General features: G+C 49.7%; 1 non-coding gene across 1 annotated transcript; it reads right to left on the bottom strand.

The window, feature by feature from the left end:
* Positions 1-8843: 8843 nt before the first annotated feature.
* On the bottom strand, positions 8844-8916 carry TRNAG-CCC (transfer RNA glycine (anticodon CCC)). Its single transcript has one exon. It is a non-coding gene; the product is annotated as a tRNA-Gly (tRNA).
* Positions 8917-9973: the final 1057 nt, after the last annotated feature.

Here is a 9973-nt window from a genome sequence, read left to right as displayed (position 1 = left end):
ATTATATGCCTCAGTTAAAAACAATCTTCTGCCAACCTCCAAAAGAGGCTAATGCAAGTGCCCAGTGGAAGAAAGACATGCGAAATGAGGGCAAAACTTAAGCAAGCATTTCCTGCAGCCTGCAGGACCCCCGCGGGCTGGTTTCCCAGTGCCTTTGAGCAGCCACCTGCTAAAGACTCCACGCTGTTGCCAGGATCCAAATTCCAGGAAGGGGAAAATGCTGAGACATAAAACAAAGGCTCGCGGTGGCTGAATTCCCCGGGCTGAGCCCTGGTGACTCAGAGCTTCTGCGGGCGGGGCAGGTCTGGAGCCGGCACTGCTATGCCACGAAGAGAATCCCTCTGCAGCGTCCCCTGGCCTGGTCCTCCGAGCGTCTTGCGTCCACAGCTGCCTTGTGCAAAAGCCATCATCCCTGTTCTGCCTGCCCCCTGGGAGCCTGGGCGGGGGCTTTGTGGAGCCCCTTTCTGCTTGACGGAGCCCCAAGCCTTGGGGACACAGGGCCACTCACTGCGGCTGACGGCTGTCTCTGCCATCTGCCTGCTCATCCTTCCAGCTGCGCCTTTGTACAAACCGAATACCGCAGCCTTCTTGCAGCATCGTAGGGAACCATGTCTTGTGAAGTGTAGGAAAAAAACTCAGGGTGAAAGGGGGCTTAGAATAACAGTGATCTCCAGCCACAGTCTGATGCAATTCTCCTCAGGTGTGCCTTAATAGGTCACAAATCTTGAAAGATCATGAGAAACAGCTAATGGAAAGAGCCTCCGCAACAGACATTTTCATTCTGCTGAAGACCACGAAGCACCGCAGGTCCTGCTGGAGGAGGCAGTAACCGCTTACGTCACGAGCTGAATCTGCGGCCTCTACCGTCTCCACGTAACGCCCTCAGTTCCTGTGCGACCACACGGCCAGGCCGTTCTTAGTGGCAGAAAATATCCCTGTTGTGTGGATGCTAAAAGTCTATATTCTGGCAAAAGTTACACTTTTAAGAATGTGAATTTGCAGTTTCTAACAAACCTTTCAGAAAAAGGTCACTTTACCTGAGCGCACATGAAAAATTCACGCAGCTGGTCGTCATCCACGGTCACAAAAGAGAACATGAGCTGAAATCAGCCAATAATGTGGAAAATCCAAGGACCTCGCGTATTCTGAACTCTTTCCCTGCCCGTCACTGGCTCTGGTAGGGGTGGCGGCTCCTTGGTCCCTGGCGCCCTCTGCAGGAGGAAAGGGGAAGTGACGAGAGTCAGCAGGACGTCTGGATGGCGCGAGTGAGCAGGCGTGGGGACAAAATCAGCCGTGAGCGCACCTGCGGCCGGGGTAGCATCTGCGCGCGTGATTTACGCGCCAAGAATTTCAGGTTGAGAAGCCTTCAACCAGAGAAGACACACAACATTCTTTCATAGGACGACTTACCGACATAAAGAGACCAGTGCTCCCTGATTTTCAAAATAGTTGTTGTTTGGTTGCTAAGTCATGTCTGGCTCTGCAATCACATGGACTGCAGCACACCAGGCTCCTCTGTCCTCCACTATCTCCTAGAGCTTGCTCAAATTGATGTCCATTGAATCAGCAGTGCCTTCCAACCATCTCATCCTCTGTCATCCTCTTCTCCTCCCGCCTTCAGTCTTTCCCAGCATCAGGGTCTTTTCCAGTGAGTCAGTTCTTTGCATCATGTGGCCAAAGTGTTGGAGCTTCAGCATCAGTCCTTCCAATGAATATTCAGGGTTTATTTCCTGTAGGATGGACTGGTTTTATCTCCTTGCTGTCCAAGGGACTCTTAAAAAGTCTTGTCCAGCACTGCAGTTCAAAAGCATTGATGCTTTGGCATTCAGCCTTCTTTATGGTCCAACTCTCACATCCATACGTGACTACTGGAAAAACCACAGCTCTAACTATATGGACCTTTGTCAGCAAAGAGATGTCTCTGCTTTTTAATACGCTGTCTAAGTTTGTCATAACTTTCCTTCCAAGGCACAAGTGTCTTTTAATTTCATGGCTGCAGTCACTCTCTGCAGTGATTTTGGAGCCCAGGAAAATAAAAATTTTCACTGCTTCCACTTTTTCCCATTCTATTTGCAATGAGAAGATTGGACTGGATGCCATGAGCTTAGTTTTTTGAATGTCAAGTTTTAAGCCAGCTTTTTCACTCTCCTGTTTCACTTTCATCAAGAGGCTCTTCAGTTCCTCTTCACTTTCTGCCATAAGGGTGGTGTCATCTGCAATTTTTAGGTTGTTATTTCTCCCAGAATCTTGATTTCGGCGTGATTCATCCAGCCCAGCGTTTCTCATGATGTACTCTGCATATAAGTTAAATAAGCAGGGTGACAATATACAGCCTTGACGTACTCCTTTCCCAATTTGGAACCAGTCTGTTGTTCCAAGTTCTAATTCTTGCTTCCTGACCTGCATACAGATTTCTCAAAAGGCAGGTCAGGTGGTCTGGTATTCCTATCTGTTTAAGAATTTTCCAAAAAAAAAAAAAAGAATTTTCCACAGTTTGTTGTGATTCACACAGTTAAAGGCTTTAGCGTAGTCAATGAAGCAGTTTAGTTCAGTTAAATCGCTCAGTCGTGTGCAACTCTGTGACCATACTGAGTGAAGCAGAAGTAGATGCTTTTCTGGAACTTTCTTGCTTTTTCTATGAGCCAACAAATTTTAGCAATTTAATCTCTGGTTCCTCTGCCTTTTCTAAATCCAGCTTGAGCATCTGGAAGTTCATGGTTCATGTACTGTTGAAGCCTAGCTTGAAGGATTTTGAGCATTTCCTTGCTAGTATGTGAAATGAGTACAATTGTGCAGTAGTTTGAACATTTTTGGCCTTTCTTTGGGATTGGAATAAAATCTGACCTTTTCCAATCCTATGGCCACTGCTGAGTTTTCCAATTTTGCTGGCATATTGAATGCAGCACTTTCACAGCATCATCTTTTAGGATTTGAAATAGCTCAACTGGAATTCCATCACCTCCACTAGCTTTGTTTGTAGTGATGCTTCCTAAGGCCCACTTGACTTCACATTCCAGAATGTTTGGCTCTAGGTGAGTGGTTAGGGTTTCTGGGTCATTAAGATCTTTTTTGTATACTTCTATATATTCTTGCCACCTTTTCTTATTATCTTCTGCTTCTGTTAGGTCCATACCATTTCTGTCCTTTGTTGTGCCCATCTTTGCATGAAAATGTTCCCTTGGTATCTCTAATTTTCTTGAAGAGATCTCGAATCTTTCGCATTCTATTTTTCCCAAATAAAAGCTATCAATTTTCCCTCTGGAGACAGATACATGAATTATAAAGTTTACATGAAAAATAAATAAGTAAAAATCTATGAGAAAATCTTGACAAAGAAGAATTTAGGTTGGGGGAAGGGTCTAGCCCTTCCAGGCATTAAAGCAAGTGATAAAGTGTCTATAAATGCAGCAAGGTAGCGTTAGCACACTATTGGGACAGAACAGAAATCAAGGAGTCAGCCCAAGAGCCGCAGAGATTCAGGGTGGTAAGTGCGTCCTCTTAGGCCTTACTGGGAGAAACGACGGGCTTTCTACTGAGTGACGTGGAGACACGTGGACGGCCTCTGGGAAAGTGTAGATTAGATCCATACCCTGTGCTGGGGCTCATCCCAGAGCTTCAGAGATCTGTGAGCCAAATGTGAAACCAGCGGTGTCGGCAGAGGTGGTTGGTGGTGTGCCCCGTTACCCTGGACCTCCACGCGTGAGGTGCCGGGTTCTGGGCTGTTCCCACCAAGGAGCTCACGTGCTGTTCCCACCACCAAGAGCTGTGGGTCTGGTCGTCCGTCATGGGAGTCGCCTGCATGGACACTGCGCGTGTCCGTTTGCTGGGGGTCCAGGCTGTGAGGGTCCACACGCTGGTTCACGGCACTGGGCATCCGGCGTCCTAACTCTTCAGAGAGGAAGGGCCTTCACTGAGGCGAACTTCCTCAAAGGTGAGAGGATTAAGCAGGACATATATGCTGAAAACCACAATTTTAAAAGACACCTGCACGCTGGTGTTCATCCCAGTACTACTTACGATAGCCAGGACACGGAAGCAACCTACAAGTCCATCGACAGATGAATGGATAAAGAAGTTGTGGTAAATATATGTGATGGAATATTCCTCAACCATAAAAAATAATGCATTCGAGTTAGTTCTAATGAGGTGGATGAATCTAGAGCCTATTATACGCAGTGAAGTAAGTCAGAAAGAGACAGAGTGTGTTAATGCATATGCATGGAATTAAAAGGCGCTTGCTCCTTGGAAGAAAAGCTATGACCAACCTGGACAGCATATTAAAAAGCAGACACATTACCTTGCCAACAAAGGTCCATCTAGTCAAAGCTATGGTTTTTCCTGTGGTCATGTATGGATGTGAGAGTTGGACTATAAAGAAAGCTGAGCGCAGAAGAATTGATGCTTCTGAACTGTGGTGTTGGAGAAGACTCTTGAGAGTCCCTTGGACTGCAAGGAGAACCAACCAGTCCATCCTAAAGGAGATCAGTCCTGGGTGTTCACTGGTAGGACTGATTCTGAAGCTGAAGCTCCAAAACCTTGGCCACCAGATGTGAAGAGCTGACTCACTGGAAAAGACCCTGATGCTGGGAAAGATCGAAGGCGGGAGGAGAAGGGAATGACAGTGGATGAGATGGTTGGATGGTATCACTGACTCGATGGACGTGAGCTTGAGTAGTCTCTGGGAGTTGGTGATGGACAAGAAGCCTGGTGAGCTACAGTGCATGAGTCGCAGAGAGTCTGACATGACTTAGTGACTGAACTTTAACTGTATGGAATTTAGAAAGATGCTACGGATGAACCTATTTGCAGGGAAAGAATGGAGATGCAGATGTAGAGAATGCACTGTGGACACAGTGGGGGAGGGAGAGAGTGGGATGAATGGAGAAAGCAGAATTTGCATACATACACTGTTGCTGCTGCTGCTGCTAAGTCGCTTCAGCCGTGTCCGACTCTGTGCGACCCCATAGAAGGCAGCCCACCAGGCTCCCCCATCCCTGGGATTCTCCAGGCAAGAACGCTTGAGTGGGTTGCCATTTCCTTCTCCAATGCATGAAAGTGAAAAGTGAAAGTGAAGTCGCTCATTCATGTCCAACTCTTAGCGACCCCATGGACACTGCAGCCCACCAGGCTCCTCCGTCCAAGGGATTTGTGTCAAATAGACTGCTGGGACAGCTGCTGTATATTAATAACGCAAGGAGCCGAGCCTGCCACTCTGCGATAACCGAGAGGGAGTGGGCACATTTGTGTAATGAGGGCTGAGTCACATTGCCGTACGGAAGGCACCAACGCAGCACTCAGCTCAGCTCAGTCGCTCAGGCGTGTCCGACTCTTTGCGACCCCACGAATCGCAGCACGCCAGGCCTCCCTGTCCATCACCAACTCCTGGAGTTCACCCAGACTCACACCCATCAAGTCAATGATGCCATCCAGCCATCTCATCCTCTGTTGTCCCCTTCTCCTCCTGCCCCCAATCCCTCCCAGCATCAGAGTCTTTTCCAATGAGTCAACTCTTTGAATGAGGAGCTTCAGCTTTAGCATCATTCCTTCCAAAGAAATCCCAGGGTTGATCTCCTTCAGAATGGACTGGTTGGATCTCCTTGCAGTCCAAGGGACTCTCAAGAGTCTTCTCCAACACCACAGTTCAAAAGCATCAATTCTTCGGCGCTCAGCCTTCTTCACAGTCCAACTCTCACATCCACACATGACCACAGGAAAAACCATAGCCTTGACTAGATGGACCTTAGTCGGCAAAGTAATGTCTCTGCTTTTGAATATACTATCTAGGTTGGTCATAACTTTCCTTCTAAGGAGTAATCGTCTTTTAATTTCATGGCTGCAGTCACCATCTGCAGTGATTTTGGAGCCCCCCAAAATAAAATCTGACACTGTTTCCACTGTTTCCCCATCTATTTCCCATGAAGTGATGGGACCAGATGCCATGATCTTTGTTTTCTGAATGTTGAGCTTTAAGCCAACTTTTTCACTATCCTCTTTCACTTTCATCAAGAGGCTTTTTAGCTCCTCTTCACTTTCTGCCATAAGGGTGGTGTCATCTGCATATCTGAGGTTATTGATATTTCTCCCAGCAATCTTGATTCCAGCTTGTGTTTCTTCCAGTCCAGTGTTTCTCATGATGTACTCTGCATAGAAGTTAAATAAACAAGGTGACAGTATACAGCCTTGACGTACTCCTTTTCCTATTTGCAACCAATCTGTTGTTCCAGTTCTAACTGTTGCTTCCTGACCTGCATACAGATTTCTCAAGAGGCAGGTTAGGTGGTCTGGTATTCCCATCTCTTTCAGAATTTTCCACAGTGTATTAACACAGCACTGGAAAAATTAAAAACCAGAAGAGGCAAAAAGCAGCAAGAATTTAAAGTGCATTTACACCCTGGCTTCGATAACAGTGATGCTCAAGACAGGCAAGGTCTTATGTGAGATGGCCCTGCTCTTCCCGACAGGAGCGCTCTGGAGCGCGGTGGACAACAGTCCACCGACCGCCGGGAAATCTGTCTCCGCGTTGGAAAGGGAGCATCTCCTCCGGTCCTGCCTCCTACTTGCCCTGAGCAGCGGGTGATGGGGCCGCCTGTCCCCCGCTGTTTCCTCCCGAATGCTCCCGGGGCCCAAACATGTCCTTTTTCAAGGTTAGGTAGGGGGGATACGTGTGATTCTCAAAGAGGACCCTAAATTACTCGTGGCAGTAGGTTATGTCCTGTATTATATGCTTCTTTTCTGGACTACTCGATTATAAAACAGTAAGACTAATGTTTCTGCCCGCTTGTGGGTATCAGCCCTGTTTGCTTGTACTTAAAGCTTGTCGTGTAGAACTTTTCTGAACTGAAGAATCATCTATGGTGTAAACTAAAAGGATAAGGACGTATTTGATTTTTAAAAAATCATAGAGTAACCAACCTTACTGCTGTGTAATTTGCACACAGCAGAAGTCCACCCATCTCAAGTGTGCCCACGGATGACTGTTGATGAAAGTGCGACTCTGTGAGCCTTCACGCCAACAGGATGGAGACTACGCTCTCCCCAGTGAGCCCCCGGTGCTGTGGGCCTTGTTTGAATGATCAGCTCCTTATTCTGTATCGGGATGTTTCTTTCAGCACGACCTTGAGCTCCACAAGGACAAGCGCAGACCAAGGGATGCTCTCTGGGTGAAGATGCTCCAGGAGAAAACGGAGACTCAGCAGAGGCAGAGGAAGACCCCCGGCCTCGGCTCTCAGCGGGATCTGGAGAGCCAGCAGAGAGAGGTATCTGTGGTCTGCCGTGTTTGCAGGACGGAGCCACGTGCTGCCGTTGGCGCGCTTGGGGAAGCGCCCTTCAGGCCTCAGGTTCGCAGCGGGTGCCGGGTCCAACTTCACCTCCTCTCGATCACACGCAAGCCCTTCCCGTCGCGTCTTATCCCGACCATTTCCCAGGGGAGAGCTTGGCTGGTAGAGGTCAGGGAGCTGCCCCCAGGCGCAGCTTTGCAGTGCCAGAGCCGGGGTGTGCCCAGGCCGCTGGCTACTCCTCACTGCCCTTGGCAAGATGTGCTCTCACCAGCTTTCCCCTCACCCATGACCCCTGCTGCCTGCTCCCCGACAGTCCAGGCCCACAGTCCAGGCCCATTTTGAGTGGAGCTTGCCCAGGACTGGCTCCTTCCTGCCTCTATCTCTGAATTCCTCCTCGGAGTTGCCATCTCAAGCCTCTCCAGAGAGGCTACCTGAACATTTCAGACATGTTTCACATGCCTTCCCGACTCCAGGTTTCTTCCCAGTTGATGGCCTGCCTGACTGCAGGGGGCCTGGGCCTTCCCACCATCCCGCCCTCTTCAGGAAGCCTTCATCTGCTCCCAGCAGCTCCCAAACACACACAAACTTCTCCCACACCATTTTTAATAATCCAACACAGTTCCTTTTTATTTTTCAGTCAGTTCAGTTCAGTTGCTCAGTCCTGTCTGACTCTCTGCAACCCCATAGACTGCAGCACGCCAGGCCTCCCTGTCCTTCACTATCTTCCAGAGCCTGCTCAAATTCATGTCCATTGAGTCGGTGATGCCATCCAACCATCTCATCCTCTGTCGTCCCTTTCTCCTCCCACCTTCAATCTTTCCCAGCATCAGGGTCTTTTCCAATGAGTCAGTTCATTGCATCAGGTGGCCAAAGTATTGGAGTTTCAGCTTCAGCATCAGTCCTTCCAATGAACACCCAGGACTGATCTCCTTTAGGATGGACTGGTTGGATCTCCTTGCAGTCCAAGGGACTCTTAAGAGTCTTCTCCAACACCACAGTTCAAAACCATCAATTCTCCGGCACTCAGCTTTCTTTATGGTCCAACTCTCACATCCATATATGACTACTGGAAAAACCATAATCTTGACTGGATGGACCTTTGTTGGCAAAGTAATGTCTCTGCTTTTTAATACACTAGGTTGTCTAGGTTGGTCATAGCTTTTCTCCCAAAGAGCAAGAGTCTTTTGATTTCATGGCTGCGGTCACCATCTGCAGTGATTTTGGAGCCCAAGAAAATAAAGTCTGTCACTGTTTCCACTGTTTCCCCATCTATTTGCCATGAAGCAATGGGACCGGATGCCATGATCTTGGTTTTTTGAATGTTGAGTTTTAAGCCAGCTTTTTCACTCTCCTCTTTCACCTTCATCAAGAGGCTCTTTAGTTCCTCTTCGATTTCTGGCATAAGGTGGTGTCATCTGCGTGTCTGAGGTTGTTGGTCTTTCTCCCGGCAGTCTTGAGCTGCACCAGGTCTTACTTGCAGCGCACGGGGGCTTCTGTCTCTGCTGCAGCAGGCGACATGTTTTAGTTGCAACATGGGAGCCCTTGGCTGTGGCTTGTGGGATCGAGTTCCCTGACCAGGGATCGAACCTGGGCCCCCTCCATTGGGAATGCAGAGTCTTAGCCACTGGACCACCGGGGAAGTCCCTCACAAAGCTGCTTTTGAAGTTTGCTGTCTTCGTGCCTCAGGTTGACCACCAGAGCCGCCAAGGCCTGAGTTCCATGGATCTGATCTGGGACCTTCCCTGAAGTACGTGCTCAATGCAGCTTGCACCTCCAAAGCAGTTACTTTGTGCCAATGAGAGACAAATAACTTAAAAAACCTAAAAAAGAAAAAAAAAATAGATTCGATGGTAAGCTGGGAGAGGATACAGGCTGTGGAAAAAATGGAGGGCAGGTTAAAGGATATCTGGGGTGCTAGGGAGGGCGGCCCTGCGGGTCTCTGGGTCCAACCACCCTGGAGAAGAGCAGGTGCCAAGGCCCTGGGGTGTGGTAAGCAGGGCACAGTGAGGACCCCTGGGTGCTGGGAGAGCCGGGACGCGGTGGGCAGGGGCAGGGCGGGGGTCCCGGGCCTACGGGCCAGACGGACTGCGACTTTTACTTGGGGTCCGAGGAGGCGCCGCCGCAGGGTTTTAGCAGAGAGTGGGGTCGACCGAGAGCAAGCTCACAGGTAATTCCCAAACTTCGGAACCCAGCTAATGCTGCCACGTGTCTGCCGCTCGCTGTTAGGGTGTCCTCAGGGGTGTCTGTGTTGCGGTTCCCTGGGACGCAGCACACCGAGGGCTGGAGTGTGTCTGGAACTCCCTCAGCTCCTAACACACGGTGGTGTTTTCACATTTTGCTCACGCCACTCGACCTGTGGGATCTTAGCTCCTCAAGCTGGGACTGAACCGAGCGGAAGTGCGGAGTCCTAACCCCTGGGCCCCAGGCAAGTCCCTGGGGGCACCTCTGTGAGGCTGTGGGGAGACACCACATCCAGAGGGGCGCCCGGGCCACGCAGCTCCCTATACATAGTCCGGGCCGGTGGCTGTTGGGACCCAGACCCAGGCTCCAGCAGGCCTCGGAGGAGGGAGGGGACCCACAAGGAACGGCTTGCCCTCAGTGGTGGGAGAGTCGGGTCCCCTCGGAAAAGGTGCTGAAGGCCTCCCGCAGGGACCGGAAACAGGGCCTGTGAGCACGTGAGTAGTCAGGGTGGGCCG

The sequence above is a fragment of the Ovis canadensis genome, chromosome 8, assembly GCF_042477335.2.
Source record: "Ovis canadensis isolate MfBH-ARS-UI-01 breed Bighorn chromosome 8, ARS-UI_OviCan_v2, whole genome shotgun sequence".
NCBI lineage: Eukaryota > Metazoa > Chordata > Mammalia > Artiodactyla > Bovidae > Ovis > Ovis canadensis.
The sequence above is the reverse complement of the archived record's forward strand: the minus strand, read 5'-3'. Positions and strand labels throughout refer to the sequence as shown.